The sequence below is a fragment of the Pseudorasbora parva genome, chromosome 8, assembly GCF_024679245.1.
Source record: "Pseudorasbora parva isolate DD20220531a chromosome 8, ASM2467924v1, whole genome shotgun sequence".
Taxonomy (NCBI): domain Eukaryota; kingdom Metazoa; phylum Chordata; class Actinopteri; order Cypriniformes; family Gobionidae; genus Pseudorasbora; species Pseudorasbora parva.
In genome coordinates, this window is record NC_090179.1 from 46,658,127 (window position 1) to 46,672,940 (window position 14,814).

At 40.2% G+C, this 14,814-nt stretch overlaps 1 protein-coding gene and 1 pseudogene across 1 annotated transcript in view; both read left to right on the forward strand.

The window, feature by feature from the left end:
• The window catches only part of LOC137084571 (NACHT, LRR and PYD domains-containing protein 3-like), a 320,075-nt gene that overhangs the window by 130,362 nt on the left and 174,899 nt on the right, over nt 1-14,814 (forward strand). The window lies entirely within an intron of this gene.
• On the forward strand, nt 2,808-12,604 carry LOC137085237 (NACHT, LRR and PYD domains-containing protein 3-like; annotated as a pseudogene).

Genomic DNA, 14,814 nt, shown 5'->3' on the forward strand with positions numbered 1-14,814 from the left:
TCAGGCAGTGTTGTGTTTTCATGTATTTTTATTTTTCACAGCTCTGGAGATCATAATGGCGATTGTTAAACACACAGAACAATTCACTACATAATTTCATGGTGAAATGTGTTATTTTTTAATGTTTATTTTCAGCTGTAAATGTTTTACTTAATAGTACTGAATGTAAAAGATAATTCTTATGAATTTTTTTTAGTTCTTTAAAAAAAAAAAATACTTAAAAGAAAAAGCTAATAGAGCACTTTCATTTTAACTTATATAAACTAGTGTTGTCACGATACCAAAATTATGACTTCGATACGATATCAGACTAAAATATCGATATATCGATACTAAATCGATACCACAGTAAAAAAAAAAAAAATAAATAAGATAAGATGCTTAATATGACAACAGAACTTGTTATTATTCATTGTTATTTATTACTAAAAATTCATGTGGCCAGCATGTTCCTTAGGGTTGGGCATCGTTTTGATTTGAACAATTATTGATCAATTGATCAATTACTATTAAAATTATCTCACAAATTGCAATAGCTTACACACAGCACAAGAAAGCTTGATTTCGAATGGTAAATTGAATTAAAAAAGACGAGTAAACAGTAATAAAATAAGAACAAATAAACAGATTACAAACAATAGCACAAATAAATGCAATAGAATAGAAGATACAAATTAAACAGACTGCTTTATTTTTTCAGGTAGGTCTAACATTCAGATAAGAAACTGAATTAAAAAAAGCATAGTAATTAAATTTAAAACAACATTGGATAATGTTCTTTGTAAAAAATTCAATAGCGTACAGATGAAACTATTAAAGTTACACAAGTTGATCAGTCAAGAGCAGTGTGATCGTTTGTCTTTTTGTAGTTTGAATAGCAAATGACTGCGGTCCCTTTAAGACTAACGGACGCGTGGATCCTAAACACTGTTCCTGTTACTCGTTCTTCCTGAACTGTTTGCGACTGTGTTTACGGTAATACTCTTCCAGATGTGCACTGATAATTCTTTGAGTGTATTTGACCAATAATAAGCTGGAAAAGGAAGCAAATGTTTGCACTTGTATCATGTCAGAGGCGGCTTTATTACGGTAGGCTATGTGTGTGTGCGCTTCAGATGTGGAGCACGAAATCTGCGGGGATTAGTAGAATTAATTTATGTGCAATCCCGCGCGAAATTCAGACCGATCACACACTAACACTAACACACTGTCATGAGGAAAAAGTCCAGCAGAACGCGCGTTCGCCCGCTTCGCCGTGCTCAGAGGTTAACCGGGCTGAGGGAGAATATGCCGGTGTGTGTGTCAACTCGCTGACGGTCGGAGAGGAGAGCGCAGCTGATATCGATACTGTAAAAACTGAGAATCGTATCGTTTCAGATATTCCAGTATCGATATATATCGAAATATCGATATTTTTGACAACACTAATATAAACTATTATAATGTATTTTACCGGAAAGTTTAAAGCTAATAACCATTAATATTTGAAGTACTTGAAGTGCAGTGTTATGTTGCATGTTGCATCATATTTGTCATATGTGATGTTTGTTTGTTTTATGTTCTATTATATTAACCTTAAAAGCACACTCTTTTTTTCACCAAAATAACAGTAAAGGGTAAAAAAACTGAATTGCCAAACATTTTAACGGAAAAAAGGAATCTGCAAAAATTAAAACGGAAAAAACGGAATTTGGGAAAAAATAAAACGGATTTTATAGGGCCCTAATTGGTGTGCAGCAAAACTTACAGATTGATAGGTGACACTGAATTATATGAACAAGATAAGCTTATTTCTAATGAGTAAACATTTGCATATATAATGCAAAGATATAAAAAATAGAACAAAGAACAAATCATGTAAAAATGCATGGGATTGGAATAAGATAAATAGCAATCAGTGCCGCTGGTTAATCAAGGGTTAAGTTTGGCTATCACGCTCTAATGACAGCGCTGACTGGATCGGATTGCCCATTCATAGGCTAAACAGAGTAATTATTTATTGCAATATGTTTTTAATGTTTTTATCTAGTGAAAAAAGATACAATAGGCTACATAGCTTAATTACTTTACATCTTTGAATGAAAATCGCCTATAGCCAAAAAGGACAACTTTTAGATTGATGTGAACGACAAGTAGGAATAATTCTCAGAATGCTTGTGGATTAAACATCCCCGATGACGTTCATTGCCATGGATTTTATCGGGTTTACAAGAAAAGGTAGGATATGGATATAATTGCGAACTGTCACTACTGATTGTATGCGTGATCGCACGCTGTCACGGCATTCGAGTATCTACACACACTCGTGCAGTGGGCAGCCCCAGACTGCCTGACAGCGCGCTGAGTGAATATTCTGCATTATGAAAACAGTACACAGGCTACACCGTAACTTAAACGCGGCAAACTTTAATAGACAGTAAAACAAAGGCGGGACACCATAACTGCATGTCAGTACCGTAACTTAATTTTGACGCATGGCTAAACAAAGGCAGAGTACCGTAACTCAGTTTGAGCGTTCCAAAACAAAGGCAAAGAGCGGTAACTGCTGTTACGGTGTTCTGCCTTGGTTTCTCCTGGGCTTTTGGAAGTTACTGTTAAGACAATCCATCATTTTCTCGAAAAACAACAGAATTGACTAACGATATTTATCCACATGATAAAGGAGGTCTTGAATGTCCCAAAAATGTCAATAACTAATTTTCGACCAAAAACGAAGTTACGGCCTTTTGCCTTTGCACGGCAGTATACAGGGGGTGTGTCTTTTTACAGTGCATATTTACCCAAGTTTTAGGAAGTAAGTAGTCTACATGTCGTTTCTTACAAGGTCTTACACCAACCACTTGAGCTACAAGGAGGGAAGGAGAGTGAGTTTATCTTAGCACATTTGTTTAACAGGTGCTTGTGTGGTAGATGTGAGGCTATGCCATCAGCAGTGGAGAGTGTGTGCTGTAGGGAGGTCGATGCCTATTGGTCCCTTGTCCAAAACCTAGATCCCCCAGAAGACATTACCTGCCTCACACTCCATCCAGGGTTTGAAGCATCCTGTCTGAATCCTTTTGTGCTGCAGATAGCCTACATGAACTTCAGACAGGAGCATGGCCCTCTTCAAGCCAGCAGACCAGAGTAGGTTTTGAGCAAAAATTATTTCACACTGCAATTCAGAGAAACAGCTTTTCTACACCAAAATATTAAATCCTGTTAAGCAGGTTTTTTAACTGAGTGGTTTCCATATACTTACTAGAGGTGTGCCAAAAAATCGATTCACAGAAGAATCTAGATTCTCATTTGCAATGATTCTGATTTGATCTGAAATGTCCAAGAATCGATTTAAAAAAATTAATAAAATCAGCTGGCTGTTCGTCTCCATTTTGTAACTAGCCTAAATGCGACGTAGAGTCCTGCAACGGCATAAAAGTGGTATATTGTCACATTTATATGGCCGGGGATGCGGTGGATAATTAACTCTGTGCGGGCGGGTAGTAGCGCGGATGAAAAATATGTGCAATATTTCTGTGGCGAGGTGGACGAGCGAGCGAGACCGGGGCGTGCCAACGTTACTTTCGTTTTGTTTGGTTAAAGTCTTTTAAATGTTCGCCGTTTTCCCGCCTTCTTCTTCCCCCTTGTAAGGCCGCCCAAATCGTCCCAATGGAGGCTAACGATCGGCGGGTGAAGGTCGCTGCGTGTTCGGTCTTTTCAGCGGGGCAAAGGGGATTTTATTCCAATTTATCTTAATCTGACTCCATTTAATTATAATATTTAGAATTTAGGTTAGAATGCCAATTGGTTATTTGGTCATTATATTTAATAGTTTAAGTACACATTTAATTATTCCGTTTAACCCTTTGTTGAAATTATACCCAACCTGAATAATTCCAGAGCAAGTCAGAATCAATCAAAGTGTAACAATTTATTAACAGTCAGGTAAATGTATAAAGCCAATTACATAGTCAATTCAAAGGTAATCCATATAACATCAAATACTCTGAAGTAAAGAATGATATATATACCTGACTTCTGAAAACTACATAATGCTGGCTGTCTTGAGACATCCAGCATTACGGGCTGACCGGTTTAAAGTGTCAAGCCCTGAGCTCTTTGTAACATTCCCTTAAATACCCAGAAACGAATGCACAAACTCTTTGAAGTGTAAACACGAGTTCACAATGGGAATTTGCATTGATCAAGACTTGTGTTGATGCAAAGGCCAAATGGCTGAAAGCCACACCCACCAAACTAAGACAAGATATCTTTAAACTCTTAAAACATTGATTATCTTTTGGTTAACTTCTGTGGGGATGAGATCTTTGTACCAGTCGCACTGAGACATTTCAAATGATATCAAACACATATAATACTGTAACGTGTGGATTGACATTGTAAGAGAGAGATTCTGGGTGTATTTTAGGTGATCTCAGCATGAGAGAGGGAAGGAATTGGGGGAGAGGGAGTCAAACGGGAAAGATGTAGATTAGCTGATAGTGAGGTGAGACTTGCGTCTCCAGTGGTGTGTGAGGGACAGTTCAGATGTTAATTTCCTTTATTTTCTCAGAGAGTCCTTGTTCCTCATTCAGACATTTCGGCATATACTAGTTTTTTCAGTCTTACAAACTATGACCAAAACGAGAGCTAGAGATTTCTTTGTAGTAAGCATTTCATTCATTCAGCGTGTCATTCATTGCTGATATAAAACTCCGGACGAGTTTTCTTGCGCACGTCCGTTTTAGCGCGTCTCGACTATCGTACAGTCTGACATTAATAATGACAACTGAGATCTTATAGTGTGACATAGCTTACATCGGGGATTATGTTTGTAGGCCTACAGTCTGACAAGGAACATTCGCAAAGGATTTTAAAAAATCGCACAGTGTGCAGGACCCATAAGATAAATGTAAGCAGCTAAACTAAACATTCATGTTTGACAGCTGCTGTTATAAATGTGGGGTAAGTTTTAGAAAAAGGACACGGGCCGAGTGGAATAACAAACTTGTAGCCAATCAGCAGGTAAGGGGCGTGTCTACTGTTGATGGTGAGAAGAGCGCTCGCTCTGTGCACGTCATTATTCAAAACACACGAGTAACACATGACGGACATTAGCCGAGAACTAGCCTAATATATGCTGCTTGACTATGCTTGTGTGTCATGTTCGCTTGTTAGTCCATTTGCGATCGTATTGTGGCTCACTTTAGCGATGATAAAGACCCATTCATTTCCACACCGTATGGAGCGTCTAAATCTCCTCACTGTGTGCTTCAAGCATCAGCTCACACAATGTCTCCGACAAGTAAGATACTATACTCCTAATATATGTTTGCTTACTCTTTTCATAATCTATATAACCCTTATCCAGTCATAATTGTAATATGTTGTTAGTTGGACTGTCGGCTTGTGCTATAGAGTTGTTCATGAGAACAGTTTGCGATTTTGTGATCGCTATGACTCTAATCTTGTCATAATTGTAATATGTCGTTAGCTGGACTGTCTTGCTCGTGTACTATCGAGTTGTTCACAAGAACGGTTTGTGTTTTTGTGATGGAAGGGGTGACTTTTTAATAGAATATTTGACCTAGATTAGATACACAGAGATTCTGCCATAGCCGTTGATGCCTCTACGTTAAAGGTTAGATCGGGCTCAAAAAATCAAGCCCGACCCTACCTGAGCCCGTGCACGTTGTGTCCGAGCCCGGCCCGGCCTGACACCTTAACTTTAATTATGAGCCCGAGCCCGATTTAAACCCGACCATTGTTCAATACGTGGGCGTTTTGATGAGAACGAGCCTGTAATGAGCAAAGCGCAGCGAAGCGAACTGGTGAGGCTCATGATAAAACTACATTTAGTTTTCAGTTTTCTCCACAGCAACTGTACAGCCGAATAACATTTTGTTGCAATATTTTCATGTTTAACACTTTGAAGCTGCTTTGAAACAATCATCATTGTAAAAGCGCTATAGGCTATAAATAAAGCTGACTTGACTCCGCTCAATAATCCGCAGGCGCGCGATCATGATCCGCTCACCGGTAAACTGGTGTTTGCTCAAATCCAGCTCAGACATTTATCTGTAGCTTACTTTGTTGTTGCCATTAAACAATGTGTTTTTTCCTTCATATTTATGTTTAAATATTATAATATTATTTTTACTTTTCATCTGATTACGATGAGTGAAAAGATGCGAGTGGGTCAGAAATGATTTTGGTGGTTATATTTAGTTTAATATTAAGTTTTGTTTTGTAGAAAGCATTTATTTCGTTTTGTTTAAATTGTATCTTAATTTTAAAAAAAGGTTTCTTGGGCCAATTGCCTGGATTTAATAAATAAAAAGCAAATAGCAGACTATAATCGTGAGGTGAAGTCGTGGGAGTGATGGCTTTCATTTCATCTCATGAACTGGAGCGCGCGTCTCATAAATAAACCCAAACTCAGCAGCTACTCGCCTCACAGACATGACAAATATGCGTATAGAAAGCTTGAAATATCCACTTTTAAACGAAACGATTTGAAGATATTTAATTAAGCAGAGTGCAGTGTTCACGCGAGCAGCTCTTGACTCAGAGCGTTTCTGTTTATAATGCTGCGCTCCATCACTGCTCCAGCTGTGAGTTTAACACGTATTTTTACACTAATCCTGACTTGTGCAACTTTGTAGTCTACACATTTGTTTCTAAGTTGTTGTATTAGTTCTTACTTTGCTAAATATATATATATAATTTCTGATTATAGCATAGCTTTCTGCCCACCCAATTAGACTAGTAAAGTAGGCTAATGATTTAAAAAAAAAAAAAACGCTTGATCACGGGCCCGGCCCTACCCGACCCGAGGATAGTGCAGGGAAATCTCAGCCCGACCCGGCCCGCGGGTCGGTTCGGGTCAGGTTCGGGCTCGGGCTCGGGTAGAGAATCTAAACTCTAATCTGGATATAGTAGTTTTAGCAGCGCCGCTCACGTTATCTAACTGCAGTTAGCGTCTAACGATCTATTATATAACAATAAACATAAACTCCTATTTGATCAATATTGCTGAGAAGTCAATAATGCCATAAAATCTCAAAATATGCAGTAATTCCATCAATGTGCCCGCGAGTGTGCTTGAGATACACTGAAATGAATGGGGTTCAGTGCTGGAACTATTGGCTGTTTGGAACTATTGGTCGCTCCGTGCACGCTTTACTTCCGCATTCCTCAGTTCCTATGGCAGTCTATGGGAGTGTCGTAACTCTGCTTTTCAACGGCTCTGGGTGAAACGTTCTAAAATAACGTTGCCTTAAAAAAAACTCCACTGGGAGTCAGCTAAAATATTTTGACTGTACACATGAAAGGTTTAAATGTGATATAAATAAAATAAATGTTTACAGGCAAACTTAAAGCCTAGATAATTACCATTTTGTTGGGGCGATTGGGGACAGGTGAGGCTCGGAGCCCTTCTCTACCTCCAAAGTGGGGAATGGCAGAAAAAGTTTGAGAAACACTGCATTATGCCAACATTATCTTCATAACTTCTTACGAAATAAAATGTTTATCCCTCAGAAAAATGTACTTTCCTCTTGTCAACATTATAGCTTGCATGTGAGCGCGGCGCGCACTCTTCAATGGTGAAGGCGTGCGCTGTGTACGTCATATAAGGACGCAGCAACGCACACTCAAAAGTAATCCGGTCAGGTTGTGTACATGGTGAAGCATGTTGGTGTATTTATGTGCCAATTTTGCTAAGAGCGGATGGCGCATTTCATTGTCTCTCCACCATGCTAGTGGATTAGCCGTAGAGTCAATTGGTTGTTCTTGGAGCGCGCGCTCTGATCAGTAAAGGGGCAGAGATTTCAGACCTCCGATTATTAAAGGCCCACTGAAGTGCCTTGAAACGCGCCGCATTATTCAATGTGTTGACGTAATTTCTCCTGAAACAGCTCCAGCTTTAAGCAGCTCCTCCCCTTTTTTGAAACAGCCAATAGCGTTTCGTTAATACAATTTGACAATTTAATTACAGTTTGACAAGAGCGCAAGAGCGGACCTTTCTGTTTGGTAAGGCCAGTTTCCTCCTCGCTTTAAAATGCAGCATTCTGTGTCGAATTCAAATGGGTCGATATGTTTGATGTCAGCGCGGACTCTCACATATGATCCGCGCTGCGCTCTCGTGTCTGTAGTCTAAATTTAGACCAGAGCCGTTGGCGTGAGCGCTGCTGCGGCGCGTGAAACTAATGTGAAAACAGACTTTATTCGCCTCAAACGAAAGCATATTTACACTGAATCGTTTCCTATCACATATATAGTGTGCTATATGCGCCTTTCACCATGTAGAAATGAGTAAATGTGTGAACAAATTCAGCCTCAGCTTCAGCAGTGTAGGGGGCGGGCTTTAGATTCTAGAGAGCATTTTGATTGGACAGAAGATTTGACGTGTAGGTGAAGTCTGCGATGACGTCATCAAAATCTAAGATTTGTTTTAACGGAAGTGAGAGACTGTACATTTTTAATGCTTATATCTCCTAAATGCAAATTTTGTCATAGTTATGGAACATACCAGCTTATTCATAACTTTAAGGCTAACACAGTCATACTAAAAGCTAAAAAACTTCAATTTTGATTTCAGTGGACCTTTAAGGAGATCTCCAAGATGTCTCTTCTTGGTAGGGGGTGGTGCACAGACCTCTCCCGAATCATCTCTAGCAGTAGCAGCCTCCGGAGCACCACTAACTCCGCCTCCGTTTCCCTCGTCAGCTGATACGATTTCCCCCCGGAGTGCATCTTTTTTTTTTTTTTTGTAAAAAATATTTTAATAGCACGTTTTAGCGGTTATAGAGTTCTAATGACGGACTTTAACTATAACCGTCGGTCTCACGGTTATATACTAACCGTCACACCCCTAAAAAACTGCTGGTTCAGATTTGTTAAACTACTCAGTGTCTGTAACCAAAATCTGTACTAAAGTAAAAGTAACAATCGTAATAGTTACTTGAGTAAGAGTAAGAATAAAAACTACTCAAGTACTTAGTTAGTAGTTACTTTTGATCTGATTGATAAGAAGCGAAAACCCTGAATTTCAGACTACTTGGAGAGCTTTCACACACCTCTGCTTGAAAGGTTGACCTCTCCAAGTGTATGTGTGTGTGTGTGCGCGTGCGCGTGTGCGCGTGTGCGCGTGTGCGCGTTTGTGCTTGTGTGCGTGAGTGCGTGTGTGCGCGCGAGTGCGAGTGCGTGTGTGTGTGTGTGTGTGTGCGTGCGTGTGCGTGTGCGTGTGTGTGATTAATGGTTAAACAGTGTAAATTAATGGTGTGCTTGTCTAACCAGAGCTCTTTTTAAAACATACTTTGTTCTTATATTTTTATAAGTATATACATTCTTTATGTAGGAATAAAATACAATCCCGTTTTTATCTGTATGTATTTTCTACACTTCAGGTGTCTGTCCGGATTTGTGTATAAATGCAGGACGTCACAAATTAGGCTATTCAGTTTGTTTCATGAAAAAAAAAGAACGTTTGTTCGTGGACGTGTGTTGTTTGGAGGATTTGTCATTGCCTGAACAAGAGCGCATATGAGAAAAACACTCTGACAGTGTGTGAAATAGTATTACAATAAGGGAAAAGTGCCCATAGTCACCAAGGTACAATTAATACTGTTCAAATATTGGCATCATTGTGACACTTACCGCTACACATTTCTCAGGTTGGAGCTGGAATTCTCGTATGCTGAGATGTCATTTCTTTTGGTGCACACAGCATGCATCGCATTATGAAACTATTCTTTTTGACATCTTGGAGTGAAAAAATAATAGGTGTTTTCACTCCAAAATTTTCACTCACTTTGGCCAATGGGGATCTGCCTCCTGTAGCCCCCCCCCCCCCCCCCCCACACACACACACACACACACACCAAGACATATTGACTATTTTTTTTAAATAAAACTTTTTTTGATTAATTATTACCATTTGACAGTAGTGGAGGAACGCCACTGAATGTAACAGAGTAAAAGTACAGTTTTTTCACAAGAAATGTACTAGAGTAAGAATCAAATGACTATTTTTTCATATACTCTACAAGTTAACCAAAAAATGTACTCAATTAAATGTAACGAAGTAAATGTAATTCATTACTACCCACCTCTGGCCATCTCTAACACAAACACACACTCCTGCTCTGAGACGCCCAGTTCTGTCTCCCCTTCACTTGCTGATGTTATTCACGTTTCTGCTTGCATCCTTGTGGTAGCGTGTAAGATTGCAGTAATCCAAATGATGAAAAAGTATAACTTGTACTTAATAAATTGTATTCTGTATGCACTGTAAGTATAGTATTCAGGGCTTGATATTAAAACCCGCCTTCTTGAGATCGTTGAAGAACAGGAGGTTCTGGACAGGGCTGCGGTCTGAGACTCCCCTGACAGCAGGGGAAGCAGCAGCATCGACCACTGATCCCAGGCCCAGCCTGCCGCTCGGGCTGTCTTCTCAAAAAGATCTATAAAGACCTCCGGGTCGTCCTGCGCCCTCATCTTGTTCAGCGGCAGGTGGGTGTAAGTCCAGGTCCAGCAGGGCCTTGTGTTGTTCCTGATGTAGGACCGCGAGGGACCAGATAACCTCTGCTCCCTGAACTCCTGTTCCTGGTGGTTTATATCCAGTCTCTCCAGGCCATTACTGGAACAGGACACTGATGTTCATTATTTGCACTTGACCCACTTACGGCGATCCTGTCTCCAGACTCTCTCTCCCGTCACAGACGCCGCTAAACCACGCCCCCACTGCCACATTAACAATTTAGAGTTGTGTGTAAAGGATGACAACTGTTTTTAGTTGTTTAACTTTTAGCTGTCTGTGTTTAGTCCATCACAGTGGGAAAGAGTTTAGTCTAGACGCCTGAAATTGTGTAAGGTTTTACAGAAAGAGTGATTTATTTAACAAATTGGTTTAAGCTGTTGAGAATTTGGTTAAAAAATGGGGTTTAGTGTTTTAGAAATTCATAAAAACTGTAATATGGTTCCTCTCGTAAAGAATGATCGCAGTAATCTAAAGGATTAAACTGAATCTGTTCTCTGTTCCAGTTCAGTCCAGCAGAAGAGCTCAAACCCAGAGTCCAGCTGTGTGTCTATGAAGAGTGACCGGTCTATGGGTCAGCCAAACAACTTTAAGAGTGGAGACAAACGGCCTGATCTCAGGTATATCACCTCTATTAAAGTTATGCTTATAGTATTAAATATTTATGAAGTTTTATTAATATACAGCAGTGTAATGAGTTCAGATCCTGTAAGTGTCAGTCAATTAATGATGATCATTGTGCTCTTGTGTAAAGCTCTATGTATTGTATTGTTAATACATTCACACACTGTAAAAGCTGTTGGTCTGTTACTCAGTTAATGACACAATTACATCAATATCAGTGTGTCTGATTCTTTACCCTCTTCATTCTGATTTAAGGGCAAATCTTCAATCCAGACCAGTTAAAAACAAAACTGTGTTCACGCCTGAGATTCAACCACAAGACTTTAATGAAAGCATGTGTCCTGGTTTCAGGTAAAATGTGGGACTTTTGTTTAATTTTAGGAGCTGCAATGACATCACACATCACTCAAACACATGATTAATGATTGAAACATTTCAGAAACCGTATGATGTTCTGAGTCCCATAATACAGCAAACAAATCATCCATTTTGTGATCTATGGCTCTTTACTTCTCTAACTTGTGTAATAATGTGGTATTTTAATCTTACAGCCATGACTCTAAACCTGCTGAAGTCCTCGACACATTGAGATCAAATCTGAGGAAGAAGTTTGAGTGTTTGTGTGAGGGAATATCAAAGCAGGGAAACCCAACACTCCTGAATGAGATCTACACAGAGCTCTACATCACAGAGAGTGAAAGTGGAGAGATCAATAATGAGCATGAGGTGAGACAGATTGAGACACAGTCCAGGAGAGCAGAAACAGAGGACACAGCGATCAAATGCAGTGACATCTTTAGTCCTTTACCTGGACAAGACAAACCCATCAGAACTGTGCTGACAAAGGGAGTCGCTGGCATTGGAAAAACAGTCTCTGTGCAGAAGTTCATCCTGGACTGGGCTGAAGGGAAACAGAATCAGGACGTCCAGCTCATATTTCCACTTCCTTTCAGAGAGCTCAACTTGATGAAGGACAAAACACTCCGTCTTTCAGATCTTCTTCATGTCTTTTTCCCTGAAACCAAAGAAATGGAAATATCCAGTGATCAGTATAAAGTGTTGTTCATCTTTGATGGTCTGGATGAGTGTCGCCTGTCTCTGGATTTTCAGAGCGATGTGAGGTTGTGTGATGTGACTGAATCAGCCTCAGTGGACGAGCTGCTGACGAACCTCATTGCGGGGAATCTGCTTCCCTCGGCTCTCATCTGGATCACCTCCAGACCCGCAGCAGCTGATCTCATCCCCTCTGAGTGTGTCCATCAAGTGACAGAGGTACGAGGCTTCAGTGACCCACAGAAGGAGGAATACTTCAGGAAGAGAATCAGTGATCAGAGTCTGGCCGACAGGATCATCTCACACCTGAAGTCATCAAGGAGCCTCTTTATTATGTGTCACATCCCAGTTTTCTGCTGGATCTCAGCCACTGTTCTGGAGAAGATGATGAGTGAAGCAGAGACTGGAGAGATTCCCAAGACTCTCACTCAAATGTACACACACTTCCTGATCCTTCAGACCAACATCAAACATGAGAAGGACTATGAGAAGAAAGTGAAAGATGAAGACATGATTGTCAAACTGGGGAAACTGGCGTATCAGCAGCTTGTGAAAGGAAACCTGATCTTCTATGAGGAAGACCTGAGAGAGTGTGGCATTGATGTGACAGAAGCATCAGTGTACTCAGGATTGTGCACTCAGATCTTCAGAGAGGAGTTGGGCTTGTATCAGGGGAAAGTCTTCTGCTTTGTTCATCTGAGCCTTCAGGAACATCTAGCGGCTCTATATGTGCATCTCTCCTTTATAAACAAGAACATCAATGTGTTTGACCAGATTACCAAACCAACTAATGGAGACACCGCTTCACTATCTGATCTCCATCAGAGAGCTGTGGATGAGGCTTTAGACAGTAAAAATGGCCATCTGGACCTTTTCCTTCGTTTCCTTCTGGGTCTCTCAGTGAAGTCTAATCAGAGTCTCTTACAAGAACTAAAGACACAGACAGGAAACAGCTCTCACAACAATAAGAAAACAGTCGACTATATTAAAGAAAAGATCAGTGAGAATCCCTCTCCAGATAAATACATCAATCTGTTTCACTGTCTGAATGAACTGGGTGATCTTTCACTGGTGTACGAAGCTCAACCTCATATGAGCCGTGGAGGATTACGTGCTGTGAAACTCTCCTCAACTCAGTGGTCAGCTCTAGTTTTTGTGTTGTTGTCCTCAGAGCAGACGATGCAGAGGTTTAACCTGAGAGACTTAATTGGAGCCGGAAATGATCAGTAAGTAACACTGAGTTCAATCATTACAGTCTAAAACATTATGACCAAAGAGAAACACAGAGATCAGAGGTGTTTAAATCACGGGGCACAGATTGATTTCTGGGATATTGTTCATAATTTGCGGGTGTTTCTCAAACGGAGGCTGATGCAGATGCATAAGTTCATAAAAAAGGGGCCTAGTGAGGCCCATGGTTATGACAGTATTAGCCTACTTGATCAATTTACACTAAACAGCTATCTCTAATGTAAAAAAAAAAAAAAAAAATTATTCAAATGAACTGCTATAATGTTCTGCACCTGAAATGAGCATGGCGTGTGGTCCGTCCAGTACTAATATTCAGTGTAATGTTTTGCTCAACGTTATGATAGAGAGACCAGATTAGTAGAGAACAAGTAACCAATAATGGCTAACATACCTGTATATTTCACTTTCTTTTTTTTATATTTCCTCTTTTTTCTTTTGACGATACTGAGCCCCTGATGGCTTTGACCTTTTCATGATGATGAAACTAAAGCACGCTGTAACGAGTAGAAAAAAAGAGTTGTTGTACTGTGCTGTTAAGAGTTGCGCGCGCTCCCTGCAAACGCAGTCTGCATTTTGTGTGTGTGCGCACTGAGTCTTGAGCTCCCATGTGTGGGGATTATTTTCTGTTTTCTGTTGCTAACAGTTATTTTGTTTTCTTAAGTAATGCTGTGGACGAAAAGGGAGTTTGTGATGAGAGTTCAGCGGGGAATAAAGTGCGATCGGTTTGATGTTAATCGCCTCCGTGTTTGCATCCACTCCAGATACATTAAGTGAGCTATCCGCATTTTTCACTCGGACACAAGCGTTACGGATGACGACGTTCCCTGCCGCCCTCTACATGATCTCATTTCATTACAGCAGCGCCACTATCACCATGGCGACTTCACTCCAAAAATCACAACTAATCATAATGCCTTGAAATAGAAAAAGTATGAAATATTAATAATAAAATATATATGAAATAACTAAAAAAATCTTGTTGGGGCGGGGGCTCACTGGCGCCCCCCAGCTGTTGGCGCCCTAGGCGACCGCCTAGTTTGCCTATGCCTGGAAACGGCACTGAATGGCGTAATAATGCAGGTACACCTAAACTGCAACAGATGATTGTGTTTTAGGAGCATATTAAGGGCGGCCCGGTTCACCAAACCCACGGTTCGGTTCGGATCACGGTTTTAGGCTCACGGTTTTCAGTTCTGTACGGTTCTTGTTGTTGTTTTTTCTTTTAATCGTTAACACTCCAGAAATTGACTTCATCATATGATATTATCCACAGTTTAGGATACAGTATTAAAAAATGGTTATATCATGTAATCATGCACAAACTGAACTTGACTTGACCATCTCTGAGGAAAGCTAGGTGAGATTTTAGG